Here is a 13,885-nt window from a genome sequence, read left to right as displayed (position 1 = left end):
CAAAATCTAGAAGCAAAACGGGGGTCGCGATCGGAGATGATCGATAAAGGTATACCATGACGAGATACAACCTCTTTGATGTATAATTGAGAAAGTCTTTCCATCGTATCCGTTTCCTTCATCACTAGAAAGTGTGCAGATTTGGTAAGGCGGTCAACAATAACCCAAATATTATCGTATCCGCCCACCGTCTTTGGTAGCTTGGTGATGAAATCCATTGTGATCCTTTCCCACTTCCATTGTGGGATCTCCGGCTGTTGAAGTAAACCAGAAGGTCTCTGATGCTCGGCTTTAACCTTCGAGCAAGTCAAACACTTACCAACATAAGTCGCAACGTCCTTTCTGAGATTCGGCCACCAATACTGTTCTTTAAGGTCGTGGTACATTTTGCTCGCTCCGGGATGAATCGAATATCTCGATTTGTGTGCTTTATCAAGTATAAGGTTCGGTAGATCTCCATAAAGAGGTACCCAAATTCTTCTGGCATAACATCGGAGTCCAGACTCCCTAACCTCGAATCGAGAGACAAGTATGTTCAAATGTTCATGAGATATATTCTCCTCCTTGAGAGCCTCATCTTGGGCTACTCTGATCTGGTTGTTGAGGTTCGAATGGATGGTGATGTTCAGAGCCCTAACACGAAGAGGTGCCGTCCTCTCCTTTCGGCTTAAAGCGTCAGCTACAACATTGGCCTTGCCAGGGTGATAACGGAGTTCACAATCATAGTCGTTGAGCGTCTCGATCCATCGACGCTATCTCATATTCAGTTGCTTCTGATCGAAGATGTGCTGGAGACTCTTGTGATCGGTGAAGATAGTACTCTTAGTTCCATACAAATAATGTCTCCACAATTTAAGCGCAAAGACAACGGCTCCAAGTTCAAGATTATGCGTAGTGTAGTTCCACTAGTGAATCTTCAATTGGCGGGAGGCATAGGCAATAACCTTTGATCGTTGCATCAGTACACATCCAAAACCACTCTTTGAAGCATCGCAATAAACAATGAAATCGTCACTGCCTTCGGGAAGCGATAGAATAGGTGCGGAGGTTAACTTCTTCTTCAAAGTTTGGAATGCTGATTCGTGTGTGGGTTCCCAAATGAACTTCTTGCCCTTGTGAGTCAGTGCGGTCAAAGGACGCGCAATCAGAGAAAATCCTTCAATGAATCTTCGGTAGTAACCTGCGAGACCTAGGAATTTGCGAATATGCGTTGGAGTAGTGGGGGTCTCCCACTTGCTGATGGCTTCAATCTTGGCAGGATCAACTTTGATACCCTGGTCGCTCACAACATGACCCAGAAACTGAACTTCCTTCAACCAAAATTCACACTTGGAGAATTTGGCGTAAAGTTGCTCTTGTCTCAAGAGCTCAAGCACTAGTCAGAGGTGTTGCTCATGTTCTTCGCTCTTAGAGTAGATGAGGATATCATCTATGAAGACGATGACAAACTTGTCCAAGTAAGGCTTGCAGACACGATTCATAAGGTCCATGAACACAGCAGGTGCATTTGTCAAACCGAATGGCATCACTAGGAACTCATAATGACCATAACGAGTTCTGAATGCAGTTTTCATCATGTCACTTTCTTTCACTCTCAGCTGGTGATATCCGGATCGCAAATCGATCTTTGAGTAAACGCTCGATCCTTGTAGTTGATCAAAAAGATCGTCAATTCGTGGAAGAGGATACCGATTCTTGATAGTCAATTTGTTGAGTTCACGGTAGTTGATACACATACGGAAGGATCTATCCTTCTTCTTCACAAACAGAACAGGTGTGCCCCAAGGTGAGAAACTTGGTTGAATAAATCTACGGTCAAGTAGTTCTTGTAGTTGGCTTTGTAATTCTTGCATCTCGGAAGGTGCGAGTCTATAAGGTGTGCGAGCTACAGGTGCAGCTCCTGGCACTAAATCAATCTGAAACTCTACTGCTCTTGGCGGTGACAATCCAGGCAATTCCTCTGGGAAGACATCGGAAAATTCGTTCACAATTCGAACATCGTTCACGCTCTTCACCTCAGTTTCTACCGCTTTCACGTGTGCTAGGACAGCAAAACGTCCCTTCTTCATAATCTTTTGTGCTTTCACGCAACTAATGAGGTTCAACTTCGAGGTACATCTCTCTCCATAGATAACCAGTGGTTCGCCATCTCCTTGTGGTATGCGAAGTGCTTTATCTCCACAGATAATATCAGCCTTTATCTTGCTCAACCAATCCATACCGATGATCACGTCAAAACTTCCCAGTTTGATAGGTATCAAATCAATTTCAAAATCTGCACCAGCTATGTTGATAATAGCTCCTCGACTAATATGGTCAACTTTTTCAAGTTTTTCATTGGCAACCTCGACAAGCATACTCTCTTTTAACGAGACTAATGACCAATTAATCTTATCGCAAAAATGTCTACATACATAACTTCTATCCGCACCAGTATCAAACAATACAGAAGCTAAAAGATTGTTGATTTTGAATATACCTGTCACCAAGTCGGGGTTTTCTCGGGCGTCCCTTGCATTAACATTGAAAGCTCTAGCGCGGGGTGGTCCGCCGTCTTTTCGCTTGTTTGGGCACGCATTTCTGAAATGGCCCGTCTGCCCGCATTCGTAACACTTCTTCGGCCCTGTGGGGTTCAGCTTCCCATTCAAAGTGGTGACCTTGCAGTCTTTTCCAACATGCCCAGACCGTTGGCACTTCTCGCAGACAACATTGCAATACCCAGTGTGGTGTTTGTAACACCTCTTGCATTGAGGTAGGGTTCCCTTGTAGTTCGGGTTGGAGTTGGTGTTGTTGTTGGGGTTGGGGTTTCCACCGTTGTCGTTTCCTCTGAAACCCTCATGTCGTTTCGCTGGGTTCTGTTCATAGTTTCTTCCCCTGTTGTTGTTGTTGTTGTTGTTGTGGTTATCCCATTTGCGCTTCTCACTAGTACCTGCTTCAGATTTAGTTTTCTCCGGTTCATCAATGGTTATCTGATTCATCAAAGTATGCGCCATGTGCATCGCTTCGTGAACATTTGGGGGTTTGGATGAGGTGACGTTTCCCTTAATGCTCTTAGGGAGTCCCCAGAAGTATCTCTCCATTCGCTTGAATTCTGGGGTGACCATTGTCGGACACATCAGGGCTAACTCCAAAAATCTCCTGTTGTAACTATCAAGGTCATTCCCAACGGCCTTTAACTGCAAGAATTCCATCTCCATCTTTTGGATTTTGGTTCTTGGACAATACTCCTCAATCATTGCACATTTAAATGCTTCCCATGGCGTAGCATACGCCTCATCAATGCCTTGTGCCTGTGCCATTGTGTTCCACCACGTGAGCGCACCGTCAGATAGCGTGCAAGAAGCAAATTTGGTTTTGCTGTCCTCCGAACAGTTGCTAACTCGAAATACTGATTCAAGTTTCTCGAACCATCTGGTGAGACCAACCGGTCCCTCGGTTCCACTGAAGTTATGTGGTTTGCAGCTCTGGAATTCCTTGTAAGTACACCCATTTCGAACGGGTGGGATAACCGGTGGTGGTGGCGGTGGAGCTTGGAGGTTTCTTTCTGCTAGGGCTGCGGCTACACGTTCTTGGATCATCTCTTCAATTTGAGCAGTAGTAGGTGTAGATCGACCGTTAGCCATGGTGTTCTATACAAACATTTTGACTCAAGTCAAAATCCAGCATTCAACATATAATAATATAGTATATAACAACCAACATGTAAACAGCACAACACAAGTTAATTAAGTAACGCAAGTTGATACAAGTACCGCAAAACATCATACAGTAACGTAAATAGAACATTCGTGCAAAAAGTAACATCACAAAGTTTCCATTCATTAATAATAATAAGTTTCATACATCTGAATAAGTTCGTACAATACATAAGTAAAATATGAAACTACAACTAGATTACATCATGAAATCTAATACAAAAGGTCCTACGGTGAAGGTGGGTGTAGGATGTCTAAAACCTGAGCCAACTGCTCCTCGAGCTCAGTAACCCGAGCTCGGAGGATTCCCACCTCCCTTGTCAATGCCTCGACAGTGGGAGCTGGTGGGGCGGGCGGTGCTGGTGGTGCAGGTGGGGCCGGTGGGGCGGATGGTGCTGGTGGAGCGGGTGGTGCAGACCGCACGAAACGGGGTGCAGATGTCCCGGCTCCAGAAATAGTCAGAACGTAATGAGGTGCCTTACGTATACGGCACAAGCCGCTTACGGGCGGTAACCCTCCGACGCCGACCAAAAGCGTCAGTGAAAGCACGACCTCCATTCACCCCTGGAATAACGGTGCCATCAGGACGGTACCGCTTCTTCGGCGGGGTGGAGGGTACCTGTATAGGTATATCAGCAGGGTCCTCATCGTCACTGGAGTCTGATGAAGAATCATCTGATGAAGAATCGGTGGATGATGAGTCATCTGAATCATGTGGTGCTGACACGGGTGGCTGAACTGCAGTCCGAAAGCGGCCAACATTGTAGTGACCCGAACTTTTCCATGTTTATATATATTAATTGAGATTGATATTTACATGATTAAATGTTTCCAACATGTTAAGCAATTAAACTTGTTAAGACTTGATTAATTTAAATATGTTTCATATAGACAATTGACCACCCAAGTTGACCGGTGATTCACGAACGTTAAAACTTGTAAAAACTATATGATGTCATATATATGGATATATATATAGTTAACATGATACTATGATAAGTAAACATATCATTAAGTATATTAACAATGAACTACATATGAAAAAACAAGACTACTAACTTAATGATTTTTAAACGAGACATATATGTAACGATTATCGTTGTAAAGACATTTAATGTATATATATCATATTAAGAGATATTCATACATGATAATATCATGATAATATAATAATTTAAAATCTCATTTGATATTATAAACATTGGGTTAACAACATTTAACAAGATCGTTAACCTAAAGGTTTCAAAACAACACTTACATGTAACGACTAACGATGACTTAACAACTCAGTTAAAATGTATATACATGTAGTATTTTAATATGTATTTATACACTTTTGAAAGACTTCAATACACTTATCAAAATACTTCTACTTAACAAAAATGCTTACAATTACATCCTCGTTCAGTTTCATCAACAATTCTACTCGTATGCACCCGTATTCGTACTCGTACAATACACAGCTTTTAGATGTATGTACTATTGGTATATACACTCCAATGATCAGCTCTTAGCAGCCCATGTGAGTCACCTAACACATGTGAGAACCATCATTTGGAAACTAGCATGAAATATCTCATAAAATTACAAAAATATGAGTAATCATTCATGACTTATTTACATGAAAACAAAATTACATGTCCTTTATATCTAATCCATACACCAACGACCAAAAACACCTACAAACACTTTCATTCTTCAATTTTATTCATCTAATTGATCTCTCTCAAGTTCTATCTTCAAGTTCTAAGTGTTCTTCATATATTCTACAAGTTCTAGTTACATAAAATCAAGAATACTTTCAAGTTTTCTAGCTCACTTCCAATCTTGTAAGGTGATCATCCAACCTCAAGAAATCTTTGTTTATTATAGTAGGTTATAATTCTAATACAAGGTAATAATCATATTCAAACTTTAGTTCAATTTCTATAACTATAACAATCTTATTTCAAGTGATGATCTTACTTGAACTTGTTTTCGTGTCATGATTCTGCTTCAAGAACTTCGAGCCATCCAAGGATCCGTTAAAGCTAGATCCATTTTTCTCTTTTTCAGTAGGTTTATCCAAGGAACTTAAGGTAGTAATGATGTTCCTAACATCATTCGATTCATACATATAAAGCTATCTTATTCGAAGGTTTAAACTTGTAATCACTAGAACATAGTTTAGTTAATTCTAAACTTGTTCGCAAACAAAAGTTAATCCTTCTAACTTGACTTTTAAAATCAACTAAACACATGTTCTATATCTATATGATATGCTAACTTAATGATTTAAAACCTGGAAACACGAAAAACACCGTAAAACCGGATTTACGCCGTCGTAGTAACACCGCGGGCTGTTTTGGGTTAGTTAATTAAAAACTATGATAAAATTTGATTTAAAAGTTGTTATTCTGAGAAAATGATTTTTATTATGAACATGAAACTATATCCAAAAATTATGGTTAAACTCAAAGTGGAAGTATGTTTTCTAAAATGGTCATCTAGACGTCGTTCTTTCGACTGAAATGACTACCTTTACAAAAATGACTTGTAACTTATTTTTCTGACTATAAACCTATAATTTTTCTGTTTAGATTCATAAAATAGAGTTCAATATGAAACCATAGCAATTTGATTCACTCAAAACGGATTTAAAATGAAGAAGTTATGGGTAAAACAAGATTGGATAATTTTTCTCATTTTAGCTACGTGAAAATTGGTAACAAATCTATTCCAACCATAACTTAATCAACTTGTATTGTATATTATGTAATCTTGAGATACCATAGACACGTATACAATGTTTCTACCTATCATGTCGACACATCTATATATATTTCGGAATAACCATAGACACTCTATATGTGAATGTTGGAGTTAGCTATACAGGGTTGAGGTTGATTCCAAAATATATATAGTTTGAGTTGTGATCAATACTGAGATACGTATACACTGGGTCGTGGATTGATTCAAGATAATATTTATCGATTTATTTCTGTACATCTAACTGTGGACAACTAGTTGTAGGTTACTAACGAGGATAGCTGACTTAATAAACTTAAAACATCAAAATATATTAAAAGTGTTGTAAATATATTTTGAACATACTTTGATATATATGTATATATTGTTATAGGTTCGTGAATCAACCAGTGGCCAAGTCTTACTTCCCGACGAAGTAAAAATCTGTGAAAGTGAGTTATAGTCCCACTTTTAAAATCTAATATTTTTGGGATGAGAATACATGCAGGTTTTATAAATGATTTACAAAATAGACACAAGTACGTGAAACTACATTCTATGGTTGAATTATCGAAATCGAATATGCCCCTTTTTATTAAGTCTGGTAATCTAAGAATTAGGGAACAGACACCCTAATTGACGCGAATCCTAAAGATAGATCTATTGGGCCTAACAAACCCCATCCAAATTACTGGATGCTTTAGTACTTCGAAATTTATATCATATCCGAAGGGTGTCCCGGAATGATGGGGATATTCTTATATATGCATCTTGTTAATGTCGGTTACCAGGTGTTCACCATATGAATGATTTTTATCTCTATGTATGGGATGTGTATTGAAATATGAAATCTTGTGGTCTATTATTATGATTTGATATATATAGGTTAAACCTATAACTCACCAACATTTTTGTTGACGTTTTAAGCATGTTTATTCTCAGGTGATTATTAAGAGCTTCCGCTGTCGCATACTTAAATAAGGACTAGATTTGGAGTCCATGCTTGTATGATATTGTGTAAAAACTGCATTCAAGAAACTTATTTTGTTGTAACATATTTGTATTGTAAACCATTATGTAATGGTCGTATGTAAACGGGATATTTTAGATTATCATTATTTGATAATCTACGTAAAGCTTTTTAAACCTTTATTGATGAAATAAAGGTTATGGTTTGTTTTAAAATGAATGCAGTCTTTGAAAAACGTCTCATATAGAGGTCAAAACCTCGCAACGAAATCAATTAATATGGAACGTTTTTAATCAATAAGAACGGGACATTTCAGTTGGTATCTGAGCGTTGGTCTTAGAGAACCAGAAATTTGCATTAGTGTGTCTTATCGAGTTTGTTAGGATGCATTAGTGAGTCTGGACTTCGACCGTGTTTTCTTTAAAAATGATTGCTTAACATTTTTGTTGGAAACTATATATTATTAACATGTATATATTATGTGATATATTAATCTCTTAACGCGTTTGATATTATGTGATAGATGTCTACCTCTAGAACAAGTCCCATTGACTCACCTAATAATAATAAAGAGTCAAATGTAAATTGGAATGATTCGTGGACTGATTCACAAGTTCCCGAAGAGGAACCGGGAGAAGAGTCGGAACCGGAAGAAGAATCGGAACCGGAAGAAGAATCGGAACCGGATGAAGAAATAGAACCGGTGGGGGAAATAATAAAACGGTTAAGTAAAAAAAAATCCTCAACCAACCGACCAAGGTTAATTATGGTCAATGGTGTTTCCGCCAAGGAAGCAAAATATTGGGAGGATTACCAATTCTCCGATGAATCGGATTCCGACGAGAATTCTGATGATGTTATAGAAATTACCCCAACTGAATTTAAAAAGGCAAAAGAAAATAATAAGGGAAAGGGCATAAAAATAGAGAAATCTAATTTCAACCCCGATGAACTTTATATGTATCGTCAACCCCCGAAGTCCTTAAGTTGTAACAATGACCCGGGAACCTCTAAACCACCAGGTTTTTCTAAACCAATGTGGAAAACGACGGCTCGTATTAGGGGAACATCATATATCCCTAGAAACTTGGCAAAACGAACCAAAACCGAAGAAGAAGAAACAAGCGAGTTGGAATAAGATAGTTGTACTCGTGTGGTGTAATATATGTAATATAGTGTGCTTATGCTTTATGATATATGTAAAAATTGCTTGTATTAATAAGTATTTTTTTTTATGAATCTAACTCTTGTCTATTTTACAGTATAAAAATACAAAATGGATAGACAACCCAATATTTTAAGAGACCTACCCGGAGACATGATTGATGAAATCTTGTCTAGAGTCGGTCAGAATTCTTCGACACAACTATTTAAGGCGAGATCAGTTTGTAAGACATTCGAAGAACGTTCCAAGAATGCCTTGGTTTATAAAAGGCTTTAGTTCGAAAGATGGGGGATATCACATTGGGAAATCCATAAGTTACGATGTGTTTACTTTGACGCATATATTGCGGGGAACCCAAATGCTATTTTACGCAATGGGTTAAGAAATTATTTTGACTCAATATATCCGAATATTGGACTTCGTGATTTAGAAAAAGCGGCTAACATGAAACATAAAGAAGCATGTTATGCTTACGGATTAGTAATGTTCGCTTCTCACCAAAGTGAGAACAAGAACATCGGGCTACAACTATTAAACAAAACGTTCCCACAAGTGACGGAGTCGGTAATTGGGGTAAGAAATGAGGTTTTTAGATTGTTACGGGACTGTTGGACATTACGTAACCCTCGTCCCTTTGACGACATTACAACACGCTGTCTTATCAACGGCCATAATGGTTATGTTCCACAAGACCAAGGATGGGAAGTAATCCTAGTAAAACCAGAATGCATGACTTGTTTCTGGACGTATGAATTACGTGTCTTTATTGCCTTTGCTGAACGACTTGTGTACTAGCTAGAATTATCTTCACAACCATCTTGTATCAAATTTATTGTGTGCTATATTTCATGCTATATGTAAAATAAGCGGTATTGTAAGTTTGTAAAATATTGTGTAAAAGTTTGAACGCGAAATATTATTATAATCAGTTTTTCATATAGAATTGTAGTAGTTGAATTGTATATTAGCTACTAAGTATGAACTTAACGGGTAGGTACTACCCGAATTTAAACTTATAAAACGCTAATATGAAGAAAAAGCTTTTATAAATGAGTTCATATTATGCTACAAAATACTATTAACTACTCTTAATATTCTGTATGATTAACTTGTTCCATTTGACTATTTTGAAGGAAATGGCACCGACTACTCGACACACCGTGAATATGAATGAAGAGGAATTCCGTACTTTTCTAGCTTCAAACATAGCCGCAGTACAGGCTGCGCTACATACCAACAATAACCTTGGATCTAGCAGTACAGGAAATCGTGTAGGATGCACCTACAAAGAATTCGCTGCCTGCAAACCTTTGGAATTTGATGGAACCGAAGGACCGTTCGGATTGAAACGATGGACCGAGAAGGTCGAATCGGTGTTTACCATAAGTAAGTGTACTGAAGAGGACAAAGTGAAGTACGCTACGCATACCTTCACAGGTTCTGCGTTAACATGGTGGAATACCTATCTAGAGCAAGTGGGACAAGACGATGCGTACGCACTACCGTGGTCAGCATTCAAGCACTTGATGAACGAGAAGTACCGTCCCAGAACCGAGGTCAATAAGCTCAAGACAGAACTTAGAGGGTTACGAACCCAAGGATTTGATATTACCACGTACGAAAGACGATTCACAGAATTGTGCCTATTGTGTCCGGGAGCATTCGAAGATGAGGAAGAGAAGATTGACGCGTTTGTGAAAGGATTACCGGAAAGAATCCAAGAAGATATAAGTTCACACGAGCCCGCCTCCATACAACAGGCATGTAGAATGGCTCACAAACTAGTGAACCAGATTGAAGAAAGAATTAAAGAACAGACTGCTGAAGAGGCCAATGTGAAGCAAGTCAAAAGAAAGTGGGAGGAAAACGGTGATAAGAATCACCAATACAACAACAACAGCAATTACAACAATAATCGCAACAATTATCCCAACAATCGCAACATCAATCGCAACTACAACAAACGGCCCAACAACAACAACAACAACAACAATAGCAGCAACTACAACAATCATCCCAACAACAATAATAACTGCAACAACAACAACAATCAGAAGCAGCTATGCCAAAGGTGTGAAAAGTATCACTCGGGGTTCTGCACCAAATTTTTGCAACAAGTGTAAAAGAAATGGTCATAGCACGGCGAAGTGTGAGGTCTACGGACCAGGGGTTAATAGAACGAAAGGAACAAATGGTGTCGGAACGAGTAATGGCGGAGCAAGTAGTGTCGGAGCAAGTTATGCCAATGTAGTTTGTTATAAATGTGGAAAACCGGGCCACATTATTAGAAATTGCCCGAACCAGGAGAACACGAATGAACAAGGCCGCGGAAGAGTTTTCAATATTAATGCGGCAGAGGCACAGGAAGACCCGGAGCTTGTTACGGGTATGTTTCTTATTAACAATAAATCTGCTTACGTTTTATTTGATTCGGGTGCGGATAGAAGCTATATGAGTAGAGATTTTTGTGCTAAATTAAGTTGTCCATTGACGCCTTTGGATAGTAAATTTTTACTCGAATTAGCAAATGGTAAATTAATTTCAGCAGATAATATATGTCAGAATCGAGAAATTAAACTGGTTAGCGAAACATTTAAGATTGATTTGATACCAGTAGAGTTAGGGAGTTTTGATGTGATAATCGGTATGGACTGGTTGAAAGAAGTGAAAGCAGAGATCGTTTGTTACAAAAATGCAATTCGCATTATACGAGAAAAAGGAAAACCCTTAATGGTGTACGGAGAAAAGGGCAACACGAAGCTACATCTTATTAGTAATTTGAAGGCACAAAAACTAATAAGAAAAGGTTGCTATGCTGTTCTAGCACACGTCGAGAAAGTACAAACTGAAGAAAAGAGCATCAATGATGTTCCCATTGCAAAAGAATTTCCCGATGTATTTCCGAAAGAATTACCGGGATTACCCCCTCATCGATCCGTTGAATTTCAAATAGATCTTGTACCAGGAGCTGCACCAATAGCTCGTGCTCCTTACAGACTCGCACCCAGCGAGATGAAAGAACTGCAAAGCCAATTACAAGAACTTTTAGAGCGTGGTTTCATTCGACCAAGCACATCACAGTGGGGAGCTCCTGTTTTGTTTGTCAAGAAGAAAGATGGTACATTCAGGTTGTGTATCGACTACCGAGAGTTGAACAAACTTACCATCAAGAACCGCTACCCACTATCGAGAATCGACGACTTATTTGATCAACTACAAGGCTCGTCTATTTATTCAAAGATTGACTTACGTTCCGGGTATCATCAAATGCGGGTGAAAGAAGATGATATTCCAAAGACTGCATTCAGAACACGTTACGGTCATTACGAGTTTATGGTCATGCCGTTTGGTTTAACTAATGCACCAGCTGTGTTCATGGACCTTATGAACCGAGTGTGTGGACCATACCTTGACAAGTTTGTCATTGTTTTCATTGATGACATACTTATTTACTCAAAGAATGACCAAGAACACGGTGAACATTTGAGAAAGGTGTTAGAAGTATTGAGGAAGGAATAATTGTACGCTAAGTTTTCAAAGTGTGCATTTTGGTTGGAAGAAGTTCAATTCCTCAGTCACATAGTGAACAAAGAAGGTATTAAGGTGGATCCGGCAAAGATAGAAACTGTTGAAAAGTGGGAAATCCCGAAAACTCCGAAACACATACGCCAGTTTTTAGGACTAGCTGGTTACCACAGAAAGTTCATCCAAGACTTTTCCAGAATAGCAAAACCCTTGACTGCATTAACGCATAAAGGGAAGAAATTTGAATGGAATGATGAACAAGAGAAAGTGTTTCAGTTATTGAAGAAAAAGCTAACTACGGCACCTATATTGTCATTGCCTGAAGGGAATGATGATTTTGTGATTTATTGTGACGCATCAAAGCAAGGTCTTGGTTGTGTATTAATGCAACGAACGAAGGTGATTGCTTATGCGTCTAGACAATTGAAGATTCACGAATAAAATTATACGACGCATGATTTGGAATTAGGCGCGGTTGTTTTTGCATTAAAGACTTGGAGGCACTACTTATATGGGGTCAAAAGTATTATATATACCGACCACAAAAGTCTTCAACACATATTTAATCAGAAACAACTGAATATGAGGCAGCGTAGGTGGATTGAATTATTGAATGATTACGACTTTGAGATTCATTACCACCCGGGGAAGGTAAATGTGGTAGCCGATGCCTTGAGCAGGAAGGACAGAGAACCCATTCGAGTAAAATCTATGAATATAATGATTCATAATAACCTTACTACTCAAATAAAGGAGGCGCAACAAGGAGTTTTAAAAGAGGGAAATTTAAAGGATGAAATACCCAAAGGATCAGAGAAGCATCTTAATATTCGGGAAGACGGAACCCGGTATAGGGCTGAAAGGATTTGGGTACCAAAATTTGGAGATATGAGAGAAATGGTACTTAGAGAAGCTCATAAAACCAGATACTCAATACATCCTGGAACGGGGAAGATGTACAAGGATCTCAAGAAACATTTTTGGTGGCCGGGTATAAAAGCCGATGTTGCTAAATACGTAGGAGAATGTTTGACGTGTTCTAAGGTCAAAGCTGAGCATCAGAAACCATCAGGTCTACTTCAACAACCCGAAATCCCGGAATGGAAATGGGAAAACATTACCATGGATTTCATCACTAAATTGCCAAGGACTGCAAGTGGTTTTGATACTATTTCGGTAATAGTTGATCGTCTCACCAAATCAGCACACTTCCTGCCAATAAGAGAAGATGACAAGATGGAGAAGTTAGCACGACTGTATTTGAAGGAAGTCGTCTCCAGACATGGAATACCAATCTCTATTATCTCTGATAGGGATGGCAGATTTATTTCAAGATTCTGGCAGACATTACAGCATGCATTAGGAACTCGTCTAGACATGAGTACTTCCTATCATCCACAAACTGATGGGCAGAGCAAAAGGACGATACAAACGCTTGAAGACATGCTACGAGCATGTGTTATTGATTTCGGAAACAGTTGGGATCGACATCTACCGTTAGCAAAATTTTCCTACAACAACAGCTACCATTCAAGCATTGAGATGGCACCGTTTGAAGCACTTTATGGTAGAAAGTGCAGGTCTCCGATTTGTTGGAGTGAAGTGGGGGATAGACAGATTACGGGTCCGGAGATTATACAAGAAACTACCGAGAAGATCATCCAAATTCAACAACGATTGAAAACCGCCCAAAGTCGACAAAAGAGCTACGCTGACATTAAAAGAAAAGATATAGAATTTGAAATTGGAGAGATGGCCATGCTTAAAGTTGCACCTTGGAAAGGCGTTGTTCGATTTGGTAAA

The sequence above is a fragment of the Rutidosis leptorrhynchoides genome, chromosome 7, assembly GCF_046630445.1.
Source record: "Rutidosis leptorrhynchoides isolate AG116_Rl617_1_P2 chromosome 7, CSIRO_AGI_Rlap_v1, whole genome shotgun sequence".
Classification (NCBI taxonomy): Eukaryota; Viridiplantae; Streptophyta; class Magnoliopsida; order Asterales; family Asteraceae; genus Rutidosis; species Rutidosis leptorrhynchoides.
This window is presented reverse-complemented; position numbering follows the sequence as displayed.